This window comes from Eumetopias jubatus, unplaced genomic scaffold (assembly GCF_037043125.1).
Source record: "Eumetopias jubatus isolate StellerSeaLion01/CBP00866 unplaced genomic scaffold, mEumJub1_p1.0 scaffold_15, whole genome shotgun sequence".
NCBI lineage: Eukaryota > Metazoa > Chordata > Mammalia > Carnivora > Otariidae > Eumetopias > Eumetopias jubatus.
Genome location: NW_028274821.1, coordinates 65,523,866 through 65,550,912, shown reverse-complemented (window position 1 = coordinate 65,550,912; position 27,047 = coordinate 65,523,866). Strand labels below are relative to the sequence as shown.

Below are 27,047 nucleotides of genomic sequence, written 5' to 3'. Positions count from 1 at the left end.
TAAAGCAGTTAAAATGGCTTTTATTCAGTAGCTACTGAGAGTAGGGGAAAGAACGGAGCTCCGTTCTGATTTGTGGACAGACAGTTGTTTTAAAGGAAGAATGAGGGAGTCTGGAGGGGCAATAGCAGGGGCTTGAGCACAGTCAAGGAAGTGAAAGATCAGAGTCAGAAGGGGGTTGTTTGGGAAACCCATCTGGGTTTGCTTACTGGCACTCATCAAAGTTAGGCTCCTATCCTCCCCCAGACACTGGAGACAGGGGCTCTGTCTTCAGGTGTGGAACAAACAGCAAATTCTTTTGGCAGCCTTGATTTTTCTCAGCCAAGGACTTTATGGGAATTTAGGGATGAACCCCAGAGATGCTGCTAGAAACTGTGTTAGTGTTTATTCAAGTCTTTATAGGCCAAAGTTGAGGTCTTAGTCAAAAGGGCTCAGAGGCACCTGGCTAGAATCTGGTCAAGAGAGTCTTTAGCCACATGTACAGATTACTCTCTCTTCTACATATATAGCAATTCCTCTTGTAAAGTAAACACCTGCTACTTGGAATGTCTGACTAAATGTTCCACAGACAATTGGAACATAGTAGGTCAAAAATTAGTTTATCACCTCATAAAATTAGTTTATCTCCTATTTTGGTTTTTGAGACTACGGTCCCCAAAATTGTGGAATTAAAAACTTAAACTAAAAGGGATCTCCCTTCTCATAATATACATCCACCTTGACCTAAAATCACTTCATTATTGCTGAAATGTATCTATTGTATTTTTTAATATCTAAGTATATATTTTATCCTTTTTGTCATGGATTCCAGCAGAATCTCTTTTTTCTTAACTATTATCTTTTCTTCAGTCTCCTTTTCTCTTCAGACCAAACCACAAACCAATTTTTACATAGCTTATAGTAAAATCATGGCTTAAATGCATTATTTGATTTTTTTCCACCTACGATAAAACAAAATAAATCCTTATTTATAAGACAATGACTTCATGAACTTGGTCCATATTTCTGTTATTATTTACTAATTACTCTGCACTCCACATCGGGAAGTCTGTGTGTGTGTGTGTGTGTGTGTGTGTGTGTGTGTGTGTGTGTGTGTTTATTTCTGCCTTTGTATTTGCACTTACATTTTTACTCTCTGGAAATGCTAATCTGAGTGTTTCACCAAATCCATTTCTACACTTATTCAAGAGTGAGGATTTTGAAGAGTGCTAGAGAGTAAACAGTTGTTTGATACCATTTATTGAAAAGTCTGATGGTTTGATATATATCTAAATGGAATTTTGGGGGAAGGTCTTGGAAGGAAAAAAAAATTCTTTATACCTTTTATCTTCCTGGAGAAAAGTTCCCTGGTATAGTAGAGCCCTATCACTATGGAGAGTAATCTATGTGGTTGTAAATGGTTTCCATTCTCGATATAAATGCATACATAAGTCTGGGTATTTATTGTTGCTCTAATTATTATTGTTATAGTAATCCTACTTTTATCTCCGGACCAGTGTGACCTAAGGAATGAAGGGTTACACAAGAGTCTTAAGACTTGATAAAACAAATTTATGCACATCCAGCTGGTCCTTTTACTGCCTGTTTCTTATGAAAATAGATCAGATTAATGTAAATTGGTAAATTAACGTACTTTAAATTTGATATACATATGAAAGCATGTGTAATTTCAGAAAACTATAAAGATATTTTGTAAAGATGTTTTCTCCAAAATGTCCAATTAAGGAAGTAATCTGTGAAAAAATTATTGACCTTATAAAGCAAAGTTAGCAGATCCTCATTTGTTAGATTTCAGTACATAGAAATTGAATTAGAAAACAGAAAATTTATCACTTTTGTCAATCTCTTTCCATCACTTCAACCTGTTATTCTTTGTATATTATCCTGATTTATTTTTCTTTGTAGAATTTATCAACATTTTATAGAGCTACTTCTCAATCTATTTTATCTACTTTCCTATCCACCCCTCCTACTTTGTAAGCTTCATAAAATCGGGAACTTTGTCATCCCAGATTTTAGGATAGTGCCTTGGACAAAGCAGATGCTCAACAAATGTTTGTTGGATAAATAAATGAAATAATGGTACTTTCCTCTTGATTGTGAATTACTTGAGAACAAGTGAAATATTTTAGTTATATATTGCACTCCGTATAGTTGGAGTTCTTGACGTGATTTAGGGACTCGAATAATACGTAGTATCCAACAGAGTGGGTAGATTTTACTAAGATAAGAAACTTTAAGACATCAAGTAGGCAATTGGAGAGCTGAGTGTGCGACTCAGAGAAACCATTTGATGAATAAGGTGGGAATAACTGGAAGACTAATGTCAGGGGGAAAATAGATAAGCATAGACACAAATATAAGAACAAATATGGTAAGTTCCAGGATGTAAGCACCTCGTGAATTACGTTCCATCAGTGATTTCCTCCTTTTTTTTTCTCAGTTCAAGTTTAATAGAAACAACAAAAGACAAAAAGTGATGTCTTGCTACTGTACATAACAGTTGGCCTGCCCCATAACAGCTCAGGCCCTTCTCTCCAGAGGAAGAAAGGCTGGCCTCCCCAACCCCTGCAAGAAAGGCCATCCCCAAACCACATCTGCAGAGTCTAAAGTCTTATGTTCTAAGCATGACAATAGTACAAAAGAGATTTTGTTTTCATGGCCACGCACTGCAGCCCAGCCCTAAAATGACCCGGCGCTCACTTCTGCTTAGAGAAATATTCTTTGCTCTTATGGACATCAGGCTTGATGGTATCACTGCCAGGCTTCCAACCAGCTGGGCGCACTTCCCCATTGCTTGTCAGTAAACTGGAAGACCCGAACCAGTCTCAGAGTCTCATCCACAGAGCGGCCGACAGGAAGGTCATTTACCGTGATCTGCCTAAGGATACCTTTATCATCAATGATAAAGAGGCCCCTGAACGAGATGCCTCCATCAGCCTTTAAGACTCCATAGTCCTGAGCAATGGCACGCTTGGGGTCTGATACCAAGGGAATGTTCATGGGTTCCAGTCCTCCTTGTTTCTTGGGTGTGTTGATCCATGCCAGGTGACAGAAATGAGAATCCACAGAAGCACCAATCACTTGACAGTTGAGTTTCCTAAATTCTTCTGCCCTGTCACTGAAAGCAATGATCTCCGTGGGGCACACACAGGTGAAGTCAAGAGGGTAAAAGAAGAACACAATGTATTTTCCTTTGTAGTCAGATAGGCTGAGGTCTTTGAACTGGCCATCTGGCATAACAGCCGTGGCTTTGAATTTGGGGGCAGGATGCCCAATTTTGGCATTTCCTGAAGACATCTTGCTAAAGGCAGCTCTGAGAACAAAAACGCCAAAGACAAGGCAGGAAGAAGACGCCAGTGATTTTCTCCTTTTTGAACAGAATTGGTTCCCATCAAGAAGTTTCCTGCTTTCTCTCTTCCTCTGCATAACTATTTTTAATTTTTTAAAAAATCTTTGTATCCCTTACACTCATTTCTCCCACCACCTACCACCTGCCTCTGGCAACCAGCAACCTATTTTCTGTATCTGTAAGCGTAGTGGTGTTTTATGTTGTTTTGATTTGTTTTGTTTTTGTTTGTTTTGGATTGAACATATAAGAGAGATCATAAGGTATTTGTCATTGTGTGACTTATTTCATCTAGCATAATGTTCTTGAGGTCCATCCATGTTGTCACAAATGGCAATATTTCTTTTTTTATGGATGAGTAATATTCCACTGTAAATATACCACAGTTTTTTTATTCATTCATCCATCAATGGACACTTAGGTTGTTTCTGTATCTTGGCTATTGTAAAGAGTGTTGCTGTGAGTATGGGGATGCATATATCTTTTATAGTTACTATTTTGTTTTCTTCAAATAAATACCCAGAAGTGGAATTGCTGGATCATATAGTAGTTCTACTTCTAATTTTTTGAGAAACCTCCGTACTATTTTCCCTAGTGGCTTTGCACCAATTTACATTTCCACCAACAGTTCACAGTGGGACCGGTCCCTTCTCTCTACATCCTTGCCAGCACTTGTTACGTCTTGTCTGTTTGCTAATAGTCTTTCTAAAGGTGTGAGGTGATATGTCATTGTGGTTTTGATTTGCAGTTCCCTGATGATTAATTACATTGAGCATCTTTTCATTTACCTATTGGCCATGTGTATGTCTTCTTTGAAAAAATGTTTATTTGGATCTTCTGCCATTTCTCAATTGGATTATTTGGGGGTATTTTTGTTGTTGAGTCATATGAGTTCTTTAAATATTTTGGATATTAAGCCCTTATCAGATATATGATTTGCAAATATTTTCTTGATTTAATCGATGGCCTTTTCACTTTGTTGATAGTTTCTTTGCTGTGCAAAAGCTCTTTAGTGTTTTGTAGTCCCATTTGTTTGTTTTTGCTTTTGTTGCTTTTAATTTTAATGTCAGATTAAAAAAATTCATCACCAAGACTCATATCAAGTTGCTTATACCTATGTTTTCTTCTAAAGATTTTATGGTTTAAGATTTTACATTCAAGTCTGTAATCCATTTTGAGTTAATTTTTGTGTATGGTCCAGGATAGTGGTCCAGTTTTATTCTTTTCATGTAGCTGTCCAGTTTTTCCAACACCGTTTATTGAAGAGGCTGTCTTTTCCCCAACATATACTTTTGACTCTTTTGTCATAAATTAATTGACCATATGTGCCTGGGTTTATTTCTGGGCTCTGTATTCTGTTCCATTGACCAATGTATCTGCTTTTATGCCAATACCATACTATTTTAATAGCTTTTAGTTTAATTTGAAACCAAGGAGTGTGATGCCTCTAGCTTTGTTCTTTTTGTCAAGATTGCTTTGGCTATTCCAAGTCTTTTGTGGTTCTATACAAATTTTAGGATTGTTAATACTATTTGTGTGAAAAATGCCATTGGAATTTTGATGCAGGTTGCATTCAATCTGTAGATTGCTTTTGATAGCATGGATATTTTAACGATATTAATTCTTCTAATCCATGAGCACAGAATATCTTTTATTTATATCTTCAATTTCTTTCCTAAATATCTTCTAGTTTTCTGTATACAGGTCTTTTGCCTCCTTGATTAAGTTTATTCCTAGGTATTTTATTATTTTCTTGATTTATCTTTCTGGTAGTTCATTATTAGTGTATAGAAACACAACAGATTTTTGTGTATTGATTTTGTATCCTGCAACTTAATTTTTTTTGTTAGTTCTAACAGTTTTCTGATGGACTCTTAGGATTGTCTATGTATAATATTGTCATCTGCATATAATTACAGTTTTACTTTTTCCTTTCCAATCTGAATGTCTTTATTTCTTTTTCTTGCCTAATTACTCTGGCTAGGACTTGAGAAGAATGTTGCTTTTGGATGGAGTGTTCTATAGATATCTGTTGAGTCTATGTGGTCTAACATGTCATTTAAGACTATTGTTTCCTTATTGATTTTCTGTATCCATTTATGCAAGTAAAGTATTAAAATCCCCACTATTATTGTATTGGTGGCCTGTCCCTTTAGATCTATTAATATTTACTTTATATATTTAAGTACTCCTATGTTGGGTGCATAAATATTTACAAATGTTATAGCCTCGTAATGGATCAACCCCTTAATAATCATGTAATTCCCTTTTTTTGTCTCTTATTACAATCATTGTTTTAAAATCATTTTTTTCTGATATAACTACCCCAGCTTTCTTTTGTTTCCCATTTACATGAAACATCTTTTTAAATCCCTTCACTTTCAATCTTTGTATGTCCTTATATCTGAAGTGAGTCTCTTCCAAGCAGCAAATAGATGGATCTTGTTTTTTAAATCTATTCAGCCACTCTTTGTCTTTTGATTAGAGAATTTCTTTTTTTAATTTAATTTTTAAATTATTTATAAATTTAAATTCACTTAATTAACATATAATGTATTATTTTTTTCAGGGATACAGGTCTATAATTCATTAGTCTTATATAATACCCAGTGCTCATTATACCACATACCCTCCCCAATGTCAATCACATTGATTAGAGAATTTCATCCATTTACATTTAAAATAATCATTGATAGGAATGTACTTATTGCCACTTTGTTCATTGTTTTCTGGCTTTTTTTGTAGTTCCTTTCTGTTCCACTCTTCTCTTGTTCTCTTGTGAGTTGATGACTTTCTTTAAGAAATGCTTATATTCCTTTGTCTTTAACTTTTGTGTATTTGCTGTAGATTTTCACTTTGTGGTTACCATGAGGCTTATATATAACATTTTATATCTGCAACAGTCTATTTTAACTTGATAACAACTTAAGTTTGATCACATTCTAAAGCTCACTGTTTTTACTCCACCCCTCTACATTTTGTTTTTGATGTCACATTTTACATCCTTTTATCTGATGTATCCCTTAATTAATTACTTTAATCATGGTTACTTTTAATTACTTTTGTCTTTTAACCTTCATACTAGTTTTATAAGTGATCAATCCACTACCTTTACTATATATTTACCTTTCCAGTGAGGTTTATTCTTTTGTATGTTTTCTTGTCTTTAGTCCCTTTAAGTGTACAGTTCTGTGGCATTAAGTACATTTATATTGTTCTATAACTATCACCACCATCCATCTCCAGAACTTTTTCATCTTCCCAAACTGAAATTCTCCACCCATTAAGTACTTACTCCCCATTCCTCTCTCCTCCCAGCCCCTGGCAACCACCCTTCTACTTTCTGTCTCCAAAAACTGCACTATGAGGTACCTCATCTAAGTGGAGTCATATAATATTTGTCCTTTGGTGACTGGCTTTTATCACTTAACATAATGTCTTCAAGGTCAACCATGTCAGAATTTCCTTCTTCGGTACTATAAAAATATTTCAATTAAGGATAATATATGAGGTCCATTTACGATGTGGATAAATCAAGATGTGTATCTCCCTTTCCTTATCCTTTCAGTATCTCAAATTGAATTGTTAGTAGTTGAACTAAAACTTGGAAGTTACAGAGAGAGGGAAAATTAGTTTTTATTATCAGCAATCATCTAAATCCCTATATGTGTTTTCCTGAAGAAAACTAGACAGAATGGAAGGTTCACTCATATTTTTAGTGTGAATGAGTTCCTGATATCCCACATTACAATATGACCCTGTTGATCATTCTTTCTTTAATAGTCTGTGAAATAAATATAAATGCTGGTTTCCACAACATAGATAAAAAATGTTCTGAGCAAATGTTCTGTAGAACTCTCTACTCTTGGTTATTTACAAATAAAGAGATATTGGGCCCAATATTTATAGCTAAACAGGAAAAAGTTCTGCAACTAATTCACCTTTTAATAAGCTAAGAAACTATTGAGGAGTTGCAAATATTCCTCCAGTGCATCAACCAAACTAAAATTTTAAGTGAGTAGAGAGGGAGTTTAAGTGGAACTGATCGATTTCTACTCATCATTTTAGGTAACATATATGAGCACTTTCTCCAAGAAGTGTTGCATAACCTCTTACCCTGATTGCTGTTCAAGTACTGAAGATATAGCAAGTGAAATAATTTGCCTTCATGTCTTTCATTACCCTGGCAAGCCCTGGTTGTGGAGATTATATTGTATCCATCATTGTATTCCCATTGCATGGCAATGTGCCTAGCACAAAGTACTTGTTCAAAATTTTCTGAAGAAATGGAATACTTTGGGACACCTGGGTGGCTCAGTCAGTTAAGCATCTGCCTTCAGCTCAGGTCTTGATCTCAGGGTCCTGGGATCAAGCCCAACATCAGGCTTCTTGCTCAGTGGGGAGCCTGCCTCTCTGTCTGCCTGCCACTCCCCCTGCTTGTGCTTTTTCTCCCTCTCTCTGACAAATAAATAGGTAAAAATCTTTAAATAAATGGAACACTTTGATAATATCCTATAAATATTCTTTTTGAGTTAGGATGACTACTTATTACAACCTACCTTATATGTCTTGACCTCATGATTCCTAGGCCCTGGTTTGATATGTTGCTGTAAGAAAAAACAGTAAGTAGTCATTCATACGTCCAAAGTTACTTTTTATAAATTGGTATAGGGGAAAAAATTACTGTGCTTGAGCTATAGCCTCCCTGGAGAATGAACATAGAACTATCCCTTCAGCAAACTTTAGTTTGGTCCACTTATATTTTTCCTCCTCTAATGTTCTGTGATATCTGTTTACACATGAAATTAACTCCAGTGGGGGCACCTGGGTGGCTCAGTCAGTTGAGTGTCCAACTCTTGATTTTGGCTCAGGTCATGATCTCAGCGTTGTGAAATCAAGCCCTGCATTGGGCTCCATGTTCAGTGGGGAGTCTATTTGAGATTCTTTCCCTTACCCTGTTCCTCTCTCCCTCCCCACCCCCACACTTTCTCTGTCTCTCTCTCTCTCTTTAAAATAATATTTTTTAAAAAGTTAACTCCAGTAGGAAAAGACATAATGAAATATTTATACAGAGCAGGATGAGGGATTAGATATAGGCATTTCATTGATTTTGACATAGTGACCAGGGTATTAGTAGATAAATTTTAATTATAAATAATATTTTTTGTTTTTGCTTTTAATTTAACATATTTTCATATTTTCAGTACCTACAAGATGTTTTTTGAATCCTTTACCATCAGATAGGTCATAGCAAGATGTCCCATCAAAGCAAAAGAATGCAATCTAGCCAGGAATCTTAGCTTTACTTTTTGGTAAATGACCTTCCTGTATGGTTGAGAGTATTATAAACTGTGCTAATGGTGTATAATTTGTTTTATGTAAACCAAAGATTTATGCTAAATTTGGAAATACCATTACATATGTTGATAAGAAACTAAATGTGTAACTAGCTGGCAATTGAAATAGTTTTAAATGGGCTTTCTCTCCATTATTCGAATTTCCACAAAAAAATGACATATCTCTCAAATATAATGAAAGTTTCTACCAAAGACAACTAATATTTTTGACTCCAGATCTCCATTTCACCACAGTATTTGCCAGAGTAAAACTATCTTATTCTATCAAAGTTTACAACTGCCTTTATTTAAGAGGCTGATATATTTTTTTTAATTTTATTATGTTATGTTAGTCACCATACAATACATCATTAGTTTTAGATGTGGTGATCCACGATCCATTGTTTTCGTATAACACCCAGTGCTCCATGCAGTACGTGCCCTCCTTAATACCCATCGCTGGGCTAACCCATCCCCCCACCCCCCTCCCCTCTAGAACCCTCAGTTTGTTTCTCAGAGTCCATAGTCTCTCATGGTTCATCTCTCCCTCCAATTCCCCCCCTTCATTTTTCCCTTCCTTCTCCTAACGTCCTCCATGCCATTCCTTATGTTCCACAAATAAGTGAAACCATATGATAATTGACTTTCTCTGCTTGACTTATTTCACTTAGCATAATCTCTAAGAGGCTGATATTTTTGTTAAAAATACAAACGTTAATAACAAAGAAACAATCAAAGTAGTATTTGTTTCAGTTATAACATTGTTAAATTATTTAGAATCTATTTATTTCTTAAACATTCAACTTTAATTAACCTGAAGATTTCTCAGTCTTCTCAACACATGTAATTTTATTTCCCGATTTCTATTAGTCAAAGAATATCACTACTTTATAAACTCATTGAAGGCATGTATGTCTGATAGCACTGTACTTCACATTTACTAGGAGTTTAAAACCAATTGTTGAGTAAATGAATAAATGAATTAATTACTGAAACAATAGTATTAAAATTAGGCTTGAGGTAAGGAACTGAAAAGAATCCCCACAACTATTTTTTAATGAACATAGGCAGTTAAATTGGGCTTCTCAGCTGGCAGGGTATTTTGTTTTTGTTTTTGTTTTTGTTTTTTAAGCAGTGAGCAACACAATTTTGAAAATTTGAAAATTCTTGATATTGCAATTTAGCTTAGCTTGTGGATTTCTGTTCAGAGAAACCTTGATATGACAATAACTTCTCTTGCTACAGAAAAGCTGCCATATAGGCATAGATTTGTGTATTTATTTTATCTGACAGCTTTTTTTTTCTTATTAAAAGAATGATGAAGAGAAAATGGTCATCTTATCTGCTCTTCTATAGACTCTGAAATGTAAGTAGAAGGATTCACTAATCCATTTTCCTCATATAATAAGTGGTGGAGATATATCAGTCCCAAAGTTTGGATTTATAATAAAATCTCCAAGCATATCTTTGAAAGGTAAGAGGAAAATGACGTTACCAACTGAAAAAAAAAAGGGTTCTGGAAGTACTAATTTGTAAGTTTCTCTATAAGAGAATTCTGTGGCTTTTCACTAAATGTAGAATTTTATCAGGTCATTGTACAAGTACAATAAATAGCCTGTATCCCTTCAGTAGCACTAAACTTGGAGAGATTGTAGTATAATACAGTCATTAAGGTGCAAGCTCCCATTTCTGTCTAGGGTTTAATTCCTGTCTGTGGCCCTTACTAGCTGTGTAACTTTGGGAAACTACATGACTCTTCTAACCCTTGGTTTCTGCTTAAAGTGTATATAAGAAATATAACTTGCTCACACGGTCATTGTGAAAAAGCTATGAAATGAAACACTTAGTGTTTATATTATTATCATGATGTAGAACATTTATCATAAACTCAATGACAGTGTTGGATAACTATTTTTGATCTTTATCCCAAGCAACTTTTGAATAATGCTTTTGAATATTCAAAGAACTACCTCTCAATAAATCAGTTTTGAATTCAAAATTTTATATTTCTATTTGATATTACCAATATTGTAATCTTCAAATTATGGTTAGGAGTTTGATTTCTGAAATAAAAGTGCCTAGGTCCAAACCCTAGCTTGTCCATTTGCTCTATGTACAACTTGAGTCAAATTATATAATATCTATATCCACAGTTTCCTCATTTGTAACTTGGAATTAATGCTTTATAGGGCGTTTGTAAAATGAGATGATTCATAAAAAGCACTTAGCACAGTGCTCGGTATATAGTAAGCACTCAATACATGATAAGTAAAAGAAAAAGATAATTATTCAGTGAATCTTCATGGTCCTCCTCCATTTTAGTCTGACTTTTATGGATAACATTCTAATAGATTCTTATGGATAACTATTAATAAGTATTGAATATTCAGTATTGAATCGATGGTATTGATTTTTTATAAAGTTAATATTTTTTATCCATTGAAAATTTTTAATTAGATGAATTGACATTTAATGAATATGCCTTGAGGAATTGATCAGATTTTCAAAGTTTCAGAATATGAAATGTGAGTTCAAAATATGATTATTAAAGATTTATTTACTTGGAACAGAGCAGCCATAACTTCTAAAAGTATGATTTAGAAGTAAGATTTTTCAAGTAACACAGAAAAACAATGAAATATAATATCTATCAAGAAAATAAAGAAATAGATGAGTCTGTAAAACTGACTTACCCAGTAACTGAGAATTAAGTTTATTACCAGTAAAATATTTGTCCAAAGATGAGTTGGTCCTGGCAGTTATTACACTTGGTAGTGTCAGGCCTTGACTTGCAGTTTTTAGGAGGTTTTCAGCCTCCTACATGGTTGCTGCTAGCCATTCAGTTGTTGAATAGGATGAATGTCTTATCGTCTCCTAACCTGGATATTCTCTTGCTGAGTTATATCACCATCATTAAAAAAGACCATTCTGATTTTCCTGGCACTATTTGAAAAGCAGAAACCCCCTGAAAAAAAGTATGTGTGTGTGTGTGTGTGTGTGTGTGTGTGTGTGTGTGTGCAGTTGTATGGTTGTTTGGTCTAGGGGAAGAATAGGGAGATCAATGTCCCTTATGTACCTTAGAATCCCTAGAGAGAATGTTAGAAAACTCTGTATACAGCTTCCAGGGAAAATATATCTTGAGAGAAATTATCAAGGGTAGTATGTAATTGAAGTTTCTGTAAAAATGGAAGGTTGTCCCTAGAGATATTATAATGTAGCAAGAGAGCTGAATCCATTGAAAGTGGGAGGGAAGCAAGGTTAATCTAAACAATTACTGTGTTATTACTAGAACAAAATAATTCTGAAGAGAAGGCTGATTTTGATAACTTTATTATTTTTACTTTTCCTTGTAACAGCTTTTTGTGTTGCTTACTGGTTTTGCAGATAGCATGCTCATTTTATGACAAGAGAAATAGTTTTTGGATGTACCATTTTTTTCAAAATTCAGCCACCCAGAGATAATCATTGTTGATCATTTGGTGTCTGTCTTTTAGTTTCATATATATTTCCAATTGGAATCATTGAGCACTACATCTGAAACAAATGATATACAATATGTTGGATAGTTGAATTTAAATTAAAAAATAGAATTTAAAAGGTAATAGTAATGGCTCCTTTACCAATGAAAAGAGGTATATACCAAATGTATAGAGGTGCCATATTATTATACTTAGCAATTCTCTTCTACGTGTGAAATATTATTTCTGAATGTAAGTAAAATTACTTTAAGTTAATATTTAAAGAACTTTAATGTGGAACAGCTTTCAGTTTACAGAAAAATTGCAAAGTTAGTAAAGAGAGGTCCCATAAATTCATTACTGTTTCTTCTTATTATTAACATCTTTCTCATGGTACATTTATTTTAATTGATGAACCAATATTGTTAATATTATTAACCAAAGTCTATATTAACTTCCTGTTTCTGTTCAAGCATCCCACTCAAGACACCATGTCGTCATGTCTCCTTAGGCTGTTCTTGGATGGGACAGTTTCTCAGATTTTTGTTGGTTTTGTGTCTTTTCGAGCAGATATTTTGTAGAATGTCCCTTAGTTGGGATTTGCCTAATGTTTTTTCATAATTAGTTGATGTTATGGGTTTTGGAGAGAAAATCCAGAGGTAAAATGACATTTTTACCATGTGAAATTAAAAGTACACACTATTGACATGACTCCGCATTATTGATACAGATCTTGGCAGAAGTAGTATTTTTCAGGTTTCTTCCCTATAGGGTTGCTCTATCTTTCTCCCCTCCCCCACCCCAAATCCTACACTGTACTGGTTGGAAGAAGGTCACTATGCAAATTGCCTCACCTCCTTAAGAGAGAGTATACATAAATTATATGATATTCTTCTGCAAAGGAGATTGACTCTTCTCTCCAATTTGTTAATTTAATTATATATTTGTATCAGTATAGACTCACAAATTTTTATTTTATATTTTGGGTTATTGTGCAATACTACTTTATTTTGTTGCTTAAATTGTTGTGTCTTTGGCCATTAGAAACTCTTTTAGTTGACTCCTGTGTCTCTGTGACACATTCCCGTTATTGCATCACTGTGAGGGGGTTTTCATGTTGTTGTTGTTGTTGCTGCTGTTGTTTTAAAATGTCTCCTTACTTCCTGGCACTACAAGATGCTCCATTCTCCAGACTCATTTTGTGTATTTTATATACTGGTCATTTCTCCTAGGAGCCCTGGTTCCTTTCCCTGGAGAATGGAATCGCAAACCAAGATTTGAGTATTAGGTGTGCTCACTGCTACCGAGAAGACCTTGCTGCTAGGCCCCCTCAACTTATAGAGAGAGGAGATATATCTGTGCATACTATATATACACATACCCATAAATAATTCTATAGGTGAACATTAGTATCTATATCAAGCTAAACATGAGCTCTTATCAATGACTCCAAATCTAATCCACTACCACATGGATCATTCTAGCCTCCTCCCCTTGCTAATCTGTAAACTCTCATTCCAACAGTGAGAAACCTGACTTTCAACATCCACCATCTATTTACTATAGTCCAGTTTCAGTATACATATATAGCAATATTAGAATGATTAACTCTCACCTCTGTGGGAAACAATTTTGGCAACTACAGGACAAAGCTTTCGTGCAGTTCTTTTTACCTTTGGTCTTATGCACTCCATTTCCAAAGTTTCTTTTTTTTTCCTTTTCATGTTTTTATTTAAATTCCTTTTTCTCCATCCCATTTGTGAGATTGTTTCATACATTTGTAACACAACTAGACTATTATATTACATTTTGTATTGTATCCTGGGATCCCTCAACCTCCTAAATATATATATATATATATATATATATATGTTTAAATTTGAATACATTAAGATTTCCTCTTTATGATGTAGGGTTCTATGGGTTTTGACAAATATGTACTGTCATATATCCACAATTAAATCAATAAACATAATAATTTCATCACTCCAAAAATTCTTCAGTGCTTACCCTATTTAATCCTTCCTAATTCTCAGTGAACCCCTGACCACTAATATTTTATTGTTGCTATAGTTTTTTCTTTCCCAGAATCCATATAACTGGAATGAATAAAACCACAATAAAATCTGCTTGTAGGTTTTTTCATGGATATAAATTTTCAAATAAATTTGGTTAATATCTAGGAATGTGACTGCTAGATCATCTGGTAAGACTATGTTTAGCTTTGTAAAAAACCACTGAAATGTCTTCTACAGCGAGTTACTACCAGCAATGAATGAGAGTTCCTGTTGCTCTGTATTCTTACCAGCAATTTGTATGTCATTTTTTTTTTTTGAATTCTAGCCTTCTTATAGGTATGGAGTAGTATCTCATTTCTATTTTAACTTGCAATTTCTTAAGGAAAGATAATAATTACTTTGATTTGGTTATTTTCCAACTATATATCTTCTTTAGTTATGCATCTATTTAGATCTTTTACACATTTACAAATAGGATTCTGGGCCTTTTTGTTGAATTGTAACATTTCTTTTAATATTTTGGATACAAGTCCTTTATAGACAGACATGTGGGTTTTTTTTTTAAAGATTTATGTTATTTTATTTGAGAAAGAGAGAGAAAGCAGGCAAGGGGGGGTAGGAGGGGCAGAGAGAGAGAGAAACCCAAGCACTCAGCGCTGACATGGAACCCAACTGTGAGGCTCAGTCCCACAACCCTGAGATAGGACCTGAGCTGAAACCAAGAGTTGGCCACTTAACCAACTGTGCCACCCAGGTGCCCCTTCAGACATGTGTTTTGCAAACATTTTCTTCTGCTCTTTGGCTTGCTTTCAGATTCTCTTGGGCTATGTTTTGCAGAGCCTCAGTTTTCAGTATCAATGAAGCTTAACTTAGATTTAAAACTTTTAATATAATTTTTAAAACATAACTTTAATGGTATATGATATAGTTGTATTATAGTATGTATCCTACATTCTTATCAATGGACATTCAGTTTATTTTCAGATGTGTGCTGTTCTTACTCAGAGCTCTGCCATAAGTCTTTGTGCACATCCATGATAATTTCCCTAGGATAAATTCCTAGAGGTGAAATGATTGTGTCAAAAAGAATATAGTTTTCATAATTTTAATATATTGTTGAAATGCTTCTACAGTGTTTATCTAATCTTTCTACTCTATTAATGGATCTTGAAAAAACCTGTTTTCTTGGCAGAAATGGGATGTTTTGTTTATGCTTTTTCTGTATCAGTTTACTAAGTGAAAAATTCTATAGCTCTGATTTTATTTTTATTACCTTGATTGGTATGTTGAATAGTTAGTTTTAATTCTTGACAATTATTTTTCTTTCTGTATTTCCTGCTTCTGTCATACATTGCATGTACCCATTTTACTCTTCTGTATTTGTCTTATGAATAAAATGAATTTGTGTGTGTGTAAGGAGGGAAAGAGAGAGAGAGTAACAGAGACAGAGATTAGAAACAGTTGAAAACAGGAGGGGAAGAATGAAGGGGGGAAAATCGGAGGGGGAGACGAACCATGAGAGACTATGGACTCTGAGAAACAAACTGCGGGTTCTAGAGGGGAGGGGGGTGGGGGGATGGGTTAGCCTGGTGATGGGTATTAAAGAGGGTTCTGCATGGAGCACTGGGTGTTATATGCAAACAATGAATCATGGAACACTACATCAAAAACTAATGATGTAATGTATGGTGATCAACATAACATAATAAAAAAAGAAGAAAAAAAACCACAGAATTACCATTAAAAAAAAAACTTGAATGAGAGTATAAAAAAAGAAGAAACAGTTGAAAGTTCTGAAACTACTCAGGAAAACCTAAGTCCTATGTACTTTATGGTGCTAGCTAGCCCCAGGTAATTAAGACTAGTCTACTAAAGGCCAAAAATGCCCTAAGAACCTTTACCCAGCTAAAGTCTTAGAAAATTTATACTCTAATCTTAGCCTGAAATCCAAAACACTGTATTCAGTGAAACACCAGAGATAGGATACCTTCCTGTGGTAACCTACTAAAGATGGCAAACATCCCAGGGTACCTCTCTTAGTTTCAACTTTAGGAATTCTACTTCTTGGTCAGTTTTGAAGATTCCAAGTAGAATTTATCCACGGAGATGGCTGAGGTATGTAAAATACAGTGGCTTGGCTTTATATTCACTGGTATAATCTAGGGCAAGTGTGAGTGGACCCAGTACTTGCTACAGTTAGCTCAGAAAGTAAAGCTTTTGCATCTTCACTAGATATCAGCATAGAGTCTCAGAAGCAGAGAACAGTATATAAATTCAAAGTCAGACTTCAGAGGCTATAGCTTGAAAACAACATTTTTAACAAAAGGAAATAAAATAATTTCATTCAATACCTCTTGAGGCCTTGTCTGTGACAGATTTTCTAGCAGTTTTTAACAAATAACAGGCCAAGGGAATTGATAGGATTAAAAGTCTGAAGTTACCACATTTCCTTTAGAGCCAGATCTTAGAAAATTATGTTCAAGACATAGGTCTAGCACACTGGTCCTTAGCATAGAACGTCTCAAGAAAAAGAGTAATCTAAACTTCCTTTAGCTAGTTTACCCCAAACCTCAACGTGGTAGGAAAATTGAGATTCTATACAAACAGAACCGAATAGAACTGAATTCTGAATAGAACTGGAATTTTCCAGTGGATCTCTTGCATTGGGTTTAAGTTAAACTGTACCTATAACTTACCTAGAAGGACATAAGCTCAAAAATCCCTTCCTACTAACAGCCTCAAGCAGAATGTTTCCATGGCATAGGAAACATGGAAGTAAACAAATATTAGACTGAGTTAGTAGTCATGGTCTAGTCAAATAGACTAATGAATGAAGGCCAATTATGAGGAATAAGACCAATTGAACTCAAGCACCATATTATGAAAATCCAGAGAAATATTCTCTTAGTACTTGGTATGCCCATGAAATGATTTCCTCCTGTCATTATTTAAATTCCCTCTGTATAAGTCATAATCCTGGCAGAAAAAGATAGCACACTCTAAGATTATTTGAGAGGATATTAATATATAGATGAATTACAAGATGCAAACAGGATTGAGGTAAAGATAGTGTTGTACTTTGAGACTAGTGCCAGTGAGGAGTGATTACCACCCTGAGGTCTGAAGTTCAAGGGGGGAGGTAATTCCTGGAACTCACAAACAGCTGTGTGGAGAGGGCATCATAAGAAGAACTGCAGACTTCAGTAGGGAGGTGCCACCAAGCTACACAGAGCCAGCAGTGAGGGACAGTGAGGAAGCCGGGGGGGTGAACACTTCATCCTCACTTGCCTCTCTTCCTTCATTGTTCTGTCAGGGTTTCCTCTTGACTGCATCCAACAGAAAGCTACAAGACAAGGGAATCAGTTAAATCAGTGCAAAGATATTAGCTTCCCTAGGCACAGAGCAGAGTGAGAAAATGTGGAGAGGGTAAAAAGTGATTGATCTCATTTCAAAAGAGAAGCTTGAGTCTAGCCTACCAGGCCCAGAATGTAATCCAACATGACAAATATAGGAATTCATCAGGATAGTTTTGCGGAGAGTAGCATGAGGAATTGAGAGTTATCTAAAAGTATATAGCAAAGTCCAAAATACGAAACCAGACAGTGTTGGCAGAAAGTAAACCAGACAGTGTTGGCAGAAAGGCAGGTTCTAATGACAAGACACTAGAGGAGACTTGAGTCATCCCACAGAAGAGGGAGATCTGATGTAGAGCAGCCGTATGTGATAGTTCAACACATAACTGTTTTCAAGTCGTGAGGGAAACACAGTTGACATAAGGAAACGTTTAAAAATTAATTTACATGGCCTGTCTGCATGCAGTAAAATGAGTTCACTGGTATACTATTGGAAGCAGTGAAAATTGCTAATACCTTCCGGAAAACAGTATGTAGCAAAGGCCCTAAAATGTCCATACTCTTGGATTGAAAATAACAAGTTTTATGGGATGTTTGATTATATCTATCTTTAATAAAAAATATATTTAGTAGGTAACACTGCTGAAAACATCTAAATATGGACTTTTGGAAGGAGAGGCTTAATATACCCCCTGCAGCAGAGTTAGATTGAGATGACCCTGCCTTGCTGGTCTAGCAGGACTGAGGGAGAAAACCGGAGCTGCTGGCACAGATAGCAGATCGTGTCCGTGAGAAGAAATAGTGTCAGTTGTGAAAGCTGGATAGTAACACGCAAAAAAAGTTTATCCAAGAAGGGAACCTTAAGAACTGTGTGGGGATGTGGGGAGCCGAGATCCTGAGCCAAAGGGATGGAATAGTCAGGAAAGACACAAAGTCAGAAGCCTATCAGATGGACAAGGGGGAAGTATATTTGGAAAAATAACAAAAACAGCAGTTGTCCCTGATAGCTGGCATCCGATGCGATGATGCTGGGGAGTGAGGGCAGGGGGCGCTATGAGAAAGAAGGCTTCGCTTCACTGATAGGAGCCAGGAACCCGAGAGAGCTGCTGCTCAGGCACGGGAGGCTTGATAGCACTAACTCAACCTCCTAACAGGTCTCAACAGTGAATGTGCACCTGACTAGGGACTGGGGGCCTTGGCGAAAGGCCCTCGTGACAAAGAGTCAAGGTGGGATCTAATGGGTGAAACCTGATATACACAAATTCATAGATAGAAGGGCATAAGGGAAAAGAATCTGCTTTGGGTTAGTTAATTTTGTAATAGTCCACTGTAGAGACACTCTGTGACCCCTTTCATGAAAGCCTGAAGCACTTAAACGCTGACATCTAGAGGAGACCCCGGTCAGGAGGAAGCATTATAAAACTGAAATGATAATTTTTCTCCCAAAAAGGGAATGAGAGATCAAGGCAGGAGTTATGCATTCTCTTAGACAGGCGGCAGAGTATAATAGGAAGTACATGGACTTTGGAGGCAGAAGGGATCTGGTGTCAAATTTCAACTATGAGATCTTAGACAAGTTACTTAATTTCCCTGAGCCTTTTCTGTAATAATGATAATAACAATAACAATACCTATGGGTGTCGTTGTGAGAAGCCATAACATTGTGTATATGAGTACGTACTTCCTGGACTTCTCCATCTGTGCCAGCTTGCTGGTTTCACTGTGCAAGCACCCATTCTGAATCACTGGTAGGAGTTAGTCCTTGTCTATGGTACCTTCCCGTTACATACAAAGTAAGTTCTCCTTTCACGAGAAGACCCACTCACTGATTCAGAGCCAGAGAGAAACTTTCGTGTCATTTACCCTTGCCCAGAGATAAGCACACTGACAATTTTACCCATCTCTTGGCAGCTATCAAACGGAGGGTAATGGACGCAAGGGTATCCCAGTTAAGGGAATTAAGAGAAAAGAATCTTAGGGAATTCTTTTAGGGGAACTGGGTAAAGGGCATACAGTAACTCTCTGTACTATCTCTGTACATGCTAAACTATTCTAAAATGAAAAGTTTATTTTAAAAATGATAGTTTTCACTTCCCACTGTTTCTATGAAAACTCAGAATCCAAATTTTGTAACAATACTAAGAGCTTGACACTAACCCCAAACTATTACTGGAATTTTAGACAAAAATCTTCGACATACAAAATTTTAAGTCAGAAATATATTAGGAGGTAAGAAGTGGCATGAACTTTGTCACAAGATAAAGAGCAATTGTGACCTCAGCTCTGTACTCTGAACAAACCAAAAAGTGGAGGAGTAACTTCTCAAATTTCTAGATAATTTCTGATGTGGCAAAAGGCTATTTTGCATGTCCTTTCCTCTATTAATGTCTCTCCTTTTGTACTCATTCTACTTCTACAAAACATAGTCACAAAACAGAATCAAATTTAAATTTGAATAGAGAAAAATGAGGGAAAGAATACAAACAGGCAGTATATCAATATTATTATAGGAGAATATTATATTCAGTTCTCTTCTGGATTAATGTTTCAGAACTCTCAAAAGAAAATTTAGAGGAAAAGATAATCTTCCAAAATTATACACCAGAAGTGAGAGGAAAAAAACATTATTGAAAACAACTAAGATAAAGATACCACTCTCAAATGGTTTTAGAGGTAAAACATAAATTTTCTAGGGAAATTCACTGAATAAATTGTCTTATTTTTCAGTCCTGAACAGATGCTTTCCTGAATTTTCCCAAATTATATAAATGTTTTCTAAATTTAAACTACTGAAGAGGAAAGAGGTTACCCTAAATTAAGGTTCCCATGACACAATTTCCCCTAAATGAAGGACTTCATTTTTATGAACATGGTTCTTTCTCTCTAGTGATTTTCTCTTTTCACCAAATTTTCAAAGGTGAGTACTTAAATAACTAAGCCAATTATTTGCTATCTTGCTCATATGACACATTAAAATCCTTGGGAAAAGGTTTATGAATCTTGTCCTTTTTCTAATAACCCTGAGGGTTTTAAAACTGGAAGGATCATCAGCTCTCCTATATTAATAATGAGTATGTTTCAGAAAGGGAAAAGAAGTTGACAGTTATTAAGTACACATGGTATGCCTTTTACTTTATAAAATTTCTCGTTGAATTCTTTTAGTGAACCATAAAATTGATAACAGGACAAAGTATCTGAAAAGTTACAAAAGTTACTAATTGATTGGCATGGAATTCAAACAAGCTTGTCTGATCCCAAAGACAGTCCTCAGAAACGCCGCAGTCCCCATCATCTCCAATATTTCTTTTTTTTTTAAAGATTTTATTTATTTATTTGAGAAAGAGAGAGAATGAGAGATAGAGAGCACAAGAGGGAAGAGGGTCAGAGGGAGAAGCAGACTCCCCGCTGAGCGGGGAACCCGATGTGGGACTCGATCCCGGGACTCCAGAATCATGACCTGAGCCGAAGGCAGTCGCTTAACCAACTGAGCCACCCAGGCGCCCATCTCCAATATTTCTAAGTGTGTGCATTCCGTCAAGCAGCATTTTCTGTTCTCTTCCATGGAAATGTTTACCAGAAATGTACAAACACATCAGAAGGCATTCCAAGATGAGCAGGGTAAATGTTGAAGGCAGACAAAAAAGCAGTCATTAAGAGAAATGAAGAAGACTACACTTAACACCCAACTGCCATTAAGGGAGAAACTAGAAAGCTATAAATAAATCTTTGCAATGGCAAGTAACATGATAAATGAATTACTTAGTAGAGTATTTTAATACTGTAAATGGGAAAAAATTCTTGACTAACTCGAGGAAAATAACTCAAGTTACATGTGCACTTTTAAGTTGTCTATTTTAAAATTGTATTTCTGTTCTGACTTCATTATCAGAATGGTGAATTTGTCCAAAATAGGATGTTTAGAAAATATTTAAAAATCATCAGAAACAAAATTTAAAAATACTAGTCCTTCAACACTCAGCTATAATTACCACTAGTGTTGTGCTATATATGCTCCAACTTGGTTATACACACACATACACATGGATAGATATATGACTATATATTAGGATTACATCATATGCACTGCTTTGACAGTCTTCTACCTCATTATTATTTTATCATACAGTATTTAATGAGTCTATAATTTTTCAAGATTTTAAATTTCTGTTTCTGAAAATACTTAAAAGTATCTTTGTGACTTTAATATATACTCTAATTCTTTTTAATATTTGAAACTAGAGGAATTCTCCCCAAACTATTTTTTAAAAGAATTTTGAATCTACAGAAAAATTCTAAGAACAACACATGGAATACCCTATATACCCGTATGTAACAATTGTTATTTTGCCGTATCTGCTTGCTCTCTCATCTCTCTCTCTCTCTCTGTCTTTCCATATGCACACATGCACATACATACTTGTACATTTATATGTGTGTGTGAGAGTTAACTTACAGACAATGTGATACCTCACCTCTAAATTCTTCAGAAGAACATTCTCTTACATAAACACACACACACGGAAATAATTTAACATCAATATAATATTAATAGTTCAATTACAGCTCATATTAAAATTCTTCTGCTTGTTCCAAAAATATCCTTTATTGCTTTTCATTTATTTGTCTTGATCCAGGATCCAATTAAGGATTATGCATCGCATTCAGTTGTTATGGCTCTTCAGTCTTCTTTAATAAATTAAAAGAAAGAAAACAGTTCCTCAATCCTCTTTTTGTTTTGTCCTACTGAGATATTTTATGCATACAGGCCAGTTGTCATGCAGAATTTCTATCAACTTAGGTTTGTATGAATGTTTCCTTGTAATTAGATTGACTCAACTTTCTTTTTTTTCTTTCAGGATACACAATAGTGATGTCTTTCTGTTGTCTATGCAACATAACAGAGAATACAGAAAGTCAGACTGATAGGTCAAACTCCCTTTCATTAGTAATAAGTTTGATTAGGTGTCAAGGTGGTGTCCACCAGATTTCTCCATGGTAAAGAACCTTTCTTCTTTGCGATTAACAACCATTCTTCGGGAGGACTCTATAAGACTGAGTATCCTATTACGAAACTATATTTCTCACAATGATTTTGTCATCCACTGATGATTTTTGTCTGAATCCAGTATTATTAGGATCATTTTACAATGTTGATTTTTTTTAAAAATTATCATATCTCCCTCATGGTTTAGTTGTCATTTCCGTGTAAAGAAATTTTGCCCCTTCCCATGTAATGGTTCTTTGTTCATTTAGTCAATATATTATAATCTAATCCTGACATTCCTCATTTTTATGTTCACATTTTCCCAAATTTGGCAGAGGGAACTCCTCAAGCTGCTCTTGTGTCCTTTTGACATGTTTCCATCAGTTTTTGTTGTTGTCATTTGGTTGATTATTTTGCTGTTGGAAACAGCAGCTTCCTTTATTTTGGGCACACATATTCCAGGCAACACTAAGTTTCCCTGAATCAGTCATTTCTCATTTCCTCAAAGAGCCCTGCTTCCTTGGAATGGGTAATATTATTTAGAAACCAAGATCTGGTGTTAGGTGTGCTGCGTGTTACTTGAGTGCCTCCCTTCTGTCAGTAGACAGAAATTGTAGTGAGTTCATACTGAATCTTCTCATTTCAATCTGATACCACAGTTCTTTTCATTTCTATATTTACAGTTTATTGGCCTTTCTCCCACAATAAAAAACTTTGTTTCTAACATCAGTGTATTCACTCATTTGCTTAATACTAAAATACCCCCCAAAAAAAATTAGAATTGCTACACCAATACCACTGTTAACAAAACACCTTCTAAGTCTTAAGACCACTTTACATTTTTTACCTTATTTTTTTTAAAGTTAGATTTTTTTAATTAATTTATTTATTTATTTGAGAGAGAGAGATTGAGAGAGATAGAGAGCACAAGAGGGCAGAGGATCAGAGGGAGAAGCAGACTCCCTGCCGAGCAGGGAGCCCGATGTGGGACTCGATCCCCAGACTCCAGGATCATGACCTGAGCCGAAGGCAGTCGCTTAACCAACTGAGCCACCGAGGCGCCCTACATTTTTTACCTTATGATATGGCTAATTGTGTTGAAGTAGATTCACATGGTTCAAAAATAAAAGCTGCTTAAGAAGACAGATTCAAAAATTTCCTTCCCCTTTCTCTATCCCTTATGCCCAATCCTCACCCATCAATTCTTTTAGTTTCTGGTTTTCTTCCTATGTGTATTTTTCTAAAAATTAATATGAATATATCATTATCTTTTTTCCCAAGAGTTGACATGCTGCATATGCTTATCTTGCACTTCTTTTTCCCTCTTATTTAACAATATATTATCAGTTCATAGAGACTTAACTCTTACATTTTTACATCTGCATAATATTTGCTTTGTGGATGTACTAGAGTTTATTCAACCAATTTCCTAGGTATGGGCATTTGAATTGTTTCCAGTACTTTGAAATTACAAATAACCAATCTGATCTTTAGGAGTCCATTGGGAGAGAATGGCTATTTCTAGTAGAGATACAATGCTGATATATAGATATTTTAAAAACATGATTAAATAACATAAAAGGTATAATGATTGATTCAGTTCCATACACATTTTTTTCTAAGTGCATTTGTTTAAAACTGAGATAGGTATTCCATTACCACATACTACTGTGCTTCTCAATTCTTATTTTATTGATGAATCTTTTTCTATACATTTTGATTCAATATTTTCAAGTATATGGATTTGTGATTATTCTACTCTAAATTTTAATAACAATTTTCTAAAGTTAGTGATAGTTTTTATAATTTAATTAATTATTAAATTATTAAATTCAGAATTTTACCTGAATACTATTTTTATAAAATCTATGCTACATTTGCATTTTTCTGATGTATTTTTGTTTTTATAGAGAAAACACTTAGTGATGTCATCTATTTGGATTTTGTGTTTAAATCTAATTTTATAACCTGTATCTTTTTGTGTGTATGAATCTCCCTTACTCATTTTATTAATTTCTCTTTATTTTTTGATTAATTTTTTATTATTATGCTCAATTAGCCAACATATAGTACATCACTAGTTTTTGATGTAGTATTCAGTGATTCATTATTTGCATATAACACCCAGTGCTCCTCACCACACATGCCCTCCTTAATACCCATCACCCGGTTACCCCATCCCTCCACTCTCCTCCCTTCTGTAACCCTCAGTTTGTTTCCCGGAGTCCAGAGTCTCTCATGGTTTGTCTCCCTCCCTGATTTCTTCCCATTCATATAAACTGTATCTTTTAACAGGTGAATTTAACCCAACTGAATTTATTCATATATATGTCTACTTATTTCTATATAATGTTTACTGTTTTCTGTTTTGTTAATATAGTAATCATTTCTAGCTTTGCAAGAATTTTGGAAATTATATATTCTATTTATAATCATATTTTTTGTTAGTAGTTACTCTCCTTCTGGAATAACAGCATGAGGTTGTCTTTTTTCCCCTACTCAATAATCCAGGAACACCTACCTCCTCCATTCCTCTCCCAACCCCCATATACACACGCACACATACACATATTTCATTATGATTTTATGGGTCTGAAAGAAATGGAACAATCACCTATTAAATCAGGAAGACCATTAATGGAAGACTACTATATATGTTCAAAATGGGTGATCAAAAAAAAAGTGTTTTCTTGGAATATTTTGACCAAAGTCTGTAGCATACATGCCCTAAACTTGTAACTTTCTAAGAGACACAGGTAATCCATTTTTATTTCCTTCCACACATAAATTTATTTACACACGCTTAATGGATTTTTTCTTTTTTATTGATTTGAAATCTTTTATGTTTTCAAAACATCCTTAACTTAAATTTTTCTGATTGTTAGAACAATGAAGTATTTCTGAGATTCTCTTTCTAGAGAGTAACTTTTAGTAACCATATCCCATTAAATTTGAAGTAACTAGCATATTTTCTCCCTTATTCATACACATATTAATTTAATGCGAGATTTTAGGATTAGGATACTATGGTCAATTTTTATTTGCACGCACATATTCAGCACGCATATTTTCACTTTATATTTACATTAGTTTTTTAATATGTTTCTATTTTTATAAGCACATTTACAACAATCATTTAAATATATCATGGGTTTTTTTCTGCTTTAGTCCCAAATAATATACAACATGAATTATCTATTCTGTGTTTTTCATTTTTCTGTTTCTTATGTTAGGTTAATATGTATCTTTAAATATTTTTATTTTATCCTGGCACATAAGATATTTTCAGAATCCTTGCGTTATAAGAATGCATTTTTGTTCATTGTCATATATTACAGACATTCATGTTGGGTGTAAAATGTGTGATGTATATACAATTTTTCCTAAAAATGCCACTAACAAATTCTTCATCGTCTTCTTGTGTTTGTTATTGCAGAGAAAATCTGAAATAGCAAACTTTTTGTTCTTTGGTTAGAAGACTGTTTTCTTAAGTTTGTTTTTCTGCTTGAAATTTGGGGAAAATTTTTCTGTTTTTGAAATAGGAAAATCAAATCCATAGTGTATTTTGTCATGGACCTCTTTATTTTGATTTTCTGAAGGTTGTGACCCATTTTAATCTCTTTTTCTTTTCCATAGCACAGATAATTGTCCTTCTATTTAAATTTATATTTTAATTTCCATTATATTTCTTTCCTGATAGTGCATGTCAGACCATGTATTGAATTTCTGTTCTCTATGATTCTGTTCTTAAACTAATAACTTTGTTTTATCTTTTTTCTGCATTCTGGGAGTGCTTGTTTTCCACCAGTTTTGTTCTAAATAACTTTAACACATTTGCATATTGCACTTGATTGTTTATAATGTGGATTTTAATTATGTTATTTTACTTTTCTTTCTTATACTTCAACTCATTGATTTCTCTTTTGATTAAACATCCTCTTGAATTTTAATTTCCTGTATCTTCTGATCCTTCTGCCTAAAAACATAATGCTTTCTCAGCATAATGAAAATTCCAAACAATTTATCTTTCTGTGGATGTATCTCATCCAGAAATACAGTTTTTCTTCGACTTTTCCATCTGTTCCCTGTTTCACACGTGTCCCCTGTTGTGTTGTTTTATATATCCCTAATTGGAGCAAAGTCGGTATGAAATTGCCCTCTGTTATAAAATGTCTGTGTTCTCTGAGGATCTGTTCTCTTTTATCTGAACAATTTTACAATCGTCTTATAAGATACACAGATATAGGATCGTTGGCGAACCATGTTTGAGTTGTCCCATCACCAGTGTCAAAGATACCTCTAGATTGTGATTGTTCATTCTCCTCCATTTCTTGTCGGTTCTGAACAGCGTACTTTAAAAACTATTATTCCTATTTGAATTCTTAGCAAATTCCTTGGTGTATTTTTATCCCTGCATATTTTAAATTGTTGTTCAGATTATATCTTGTAAAACACACAAAACTGCTGACAGTCCATGCTCCTTTGTGCCCTTTGGTTCTTAGAGTTATTGCAAGATATCAACATTCAAATAATTGTAAAATGTTAGCGTTTG

General features: G+C 34.7%; 1 pseudogene; it reads right to left on the bottom strand.

Moving 5' to 3' along the window:
* Positions 1–2,696: 2,696 nt before the first annotated feature.
* On the bottom strand, positions 2,697–3,312 carry LOC114213572 (peroxiredoxin-1 pseudogene; annotated as a pseudogene).
* Positions 3,313–27,047: the final 23,735 nt, after the last annotated feature.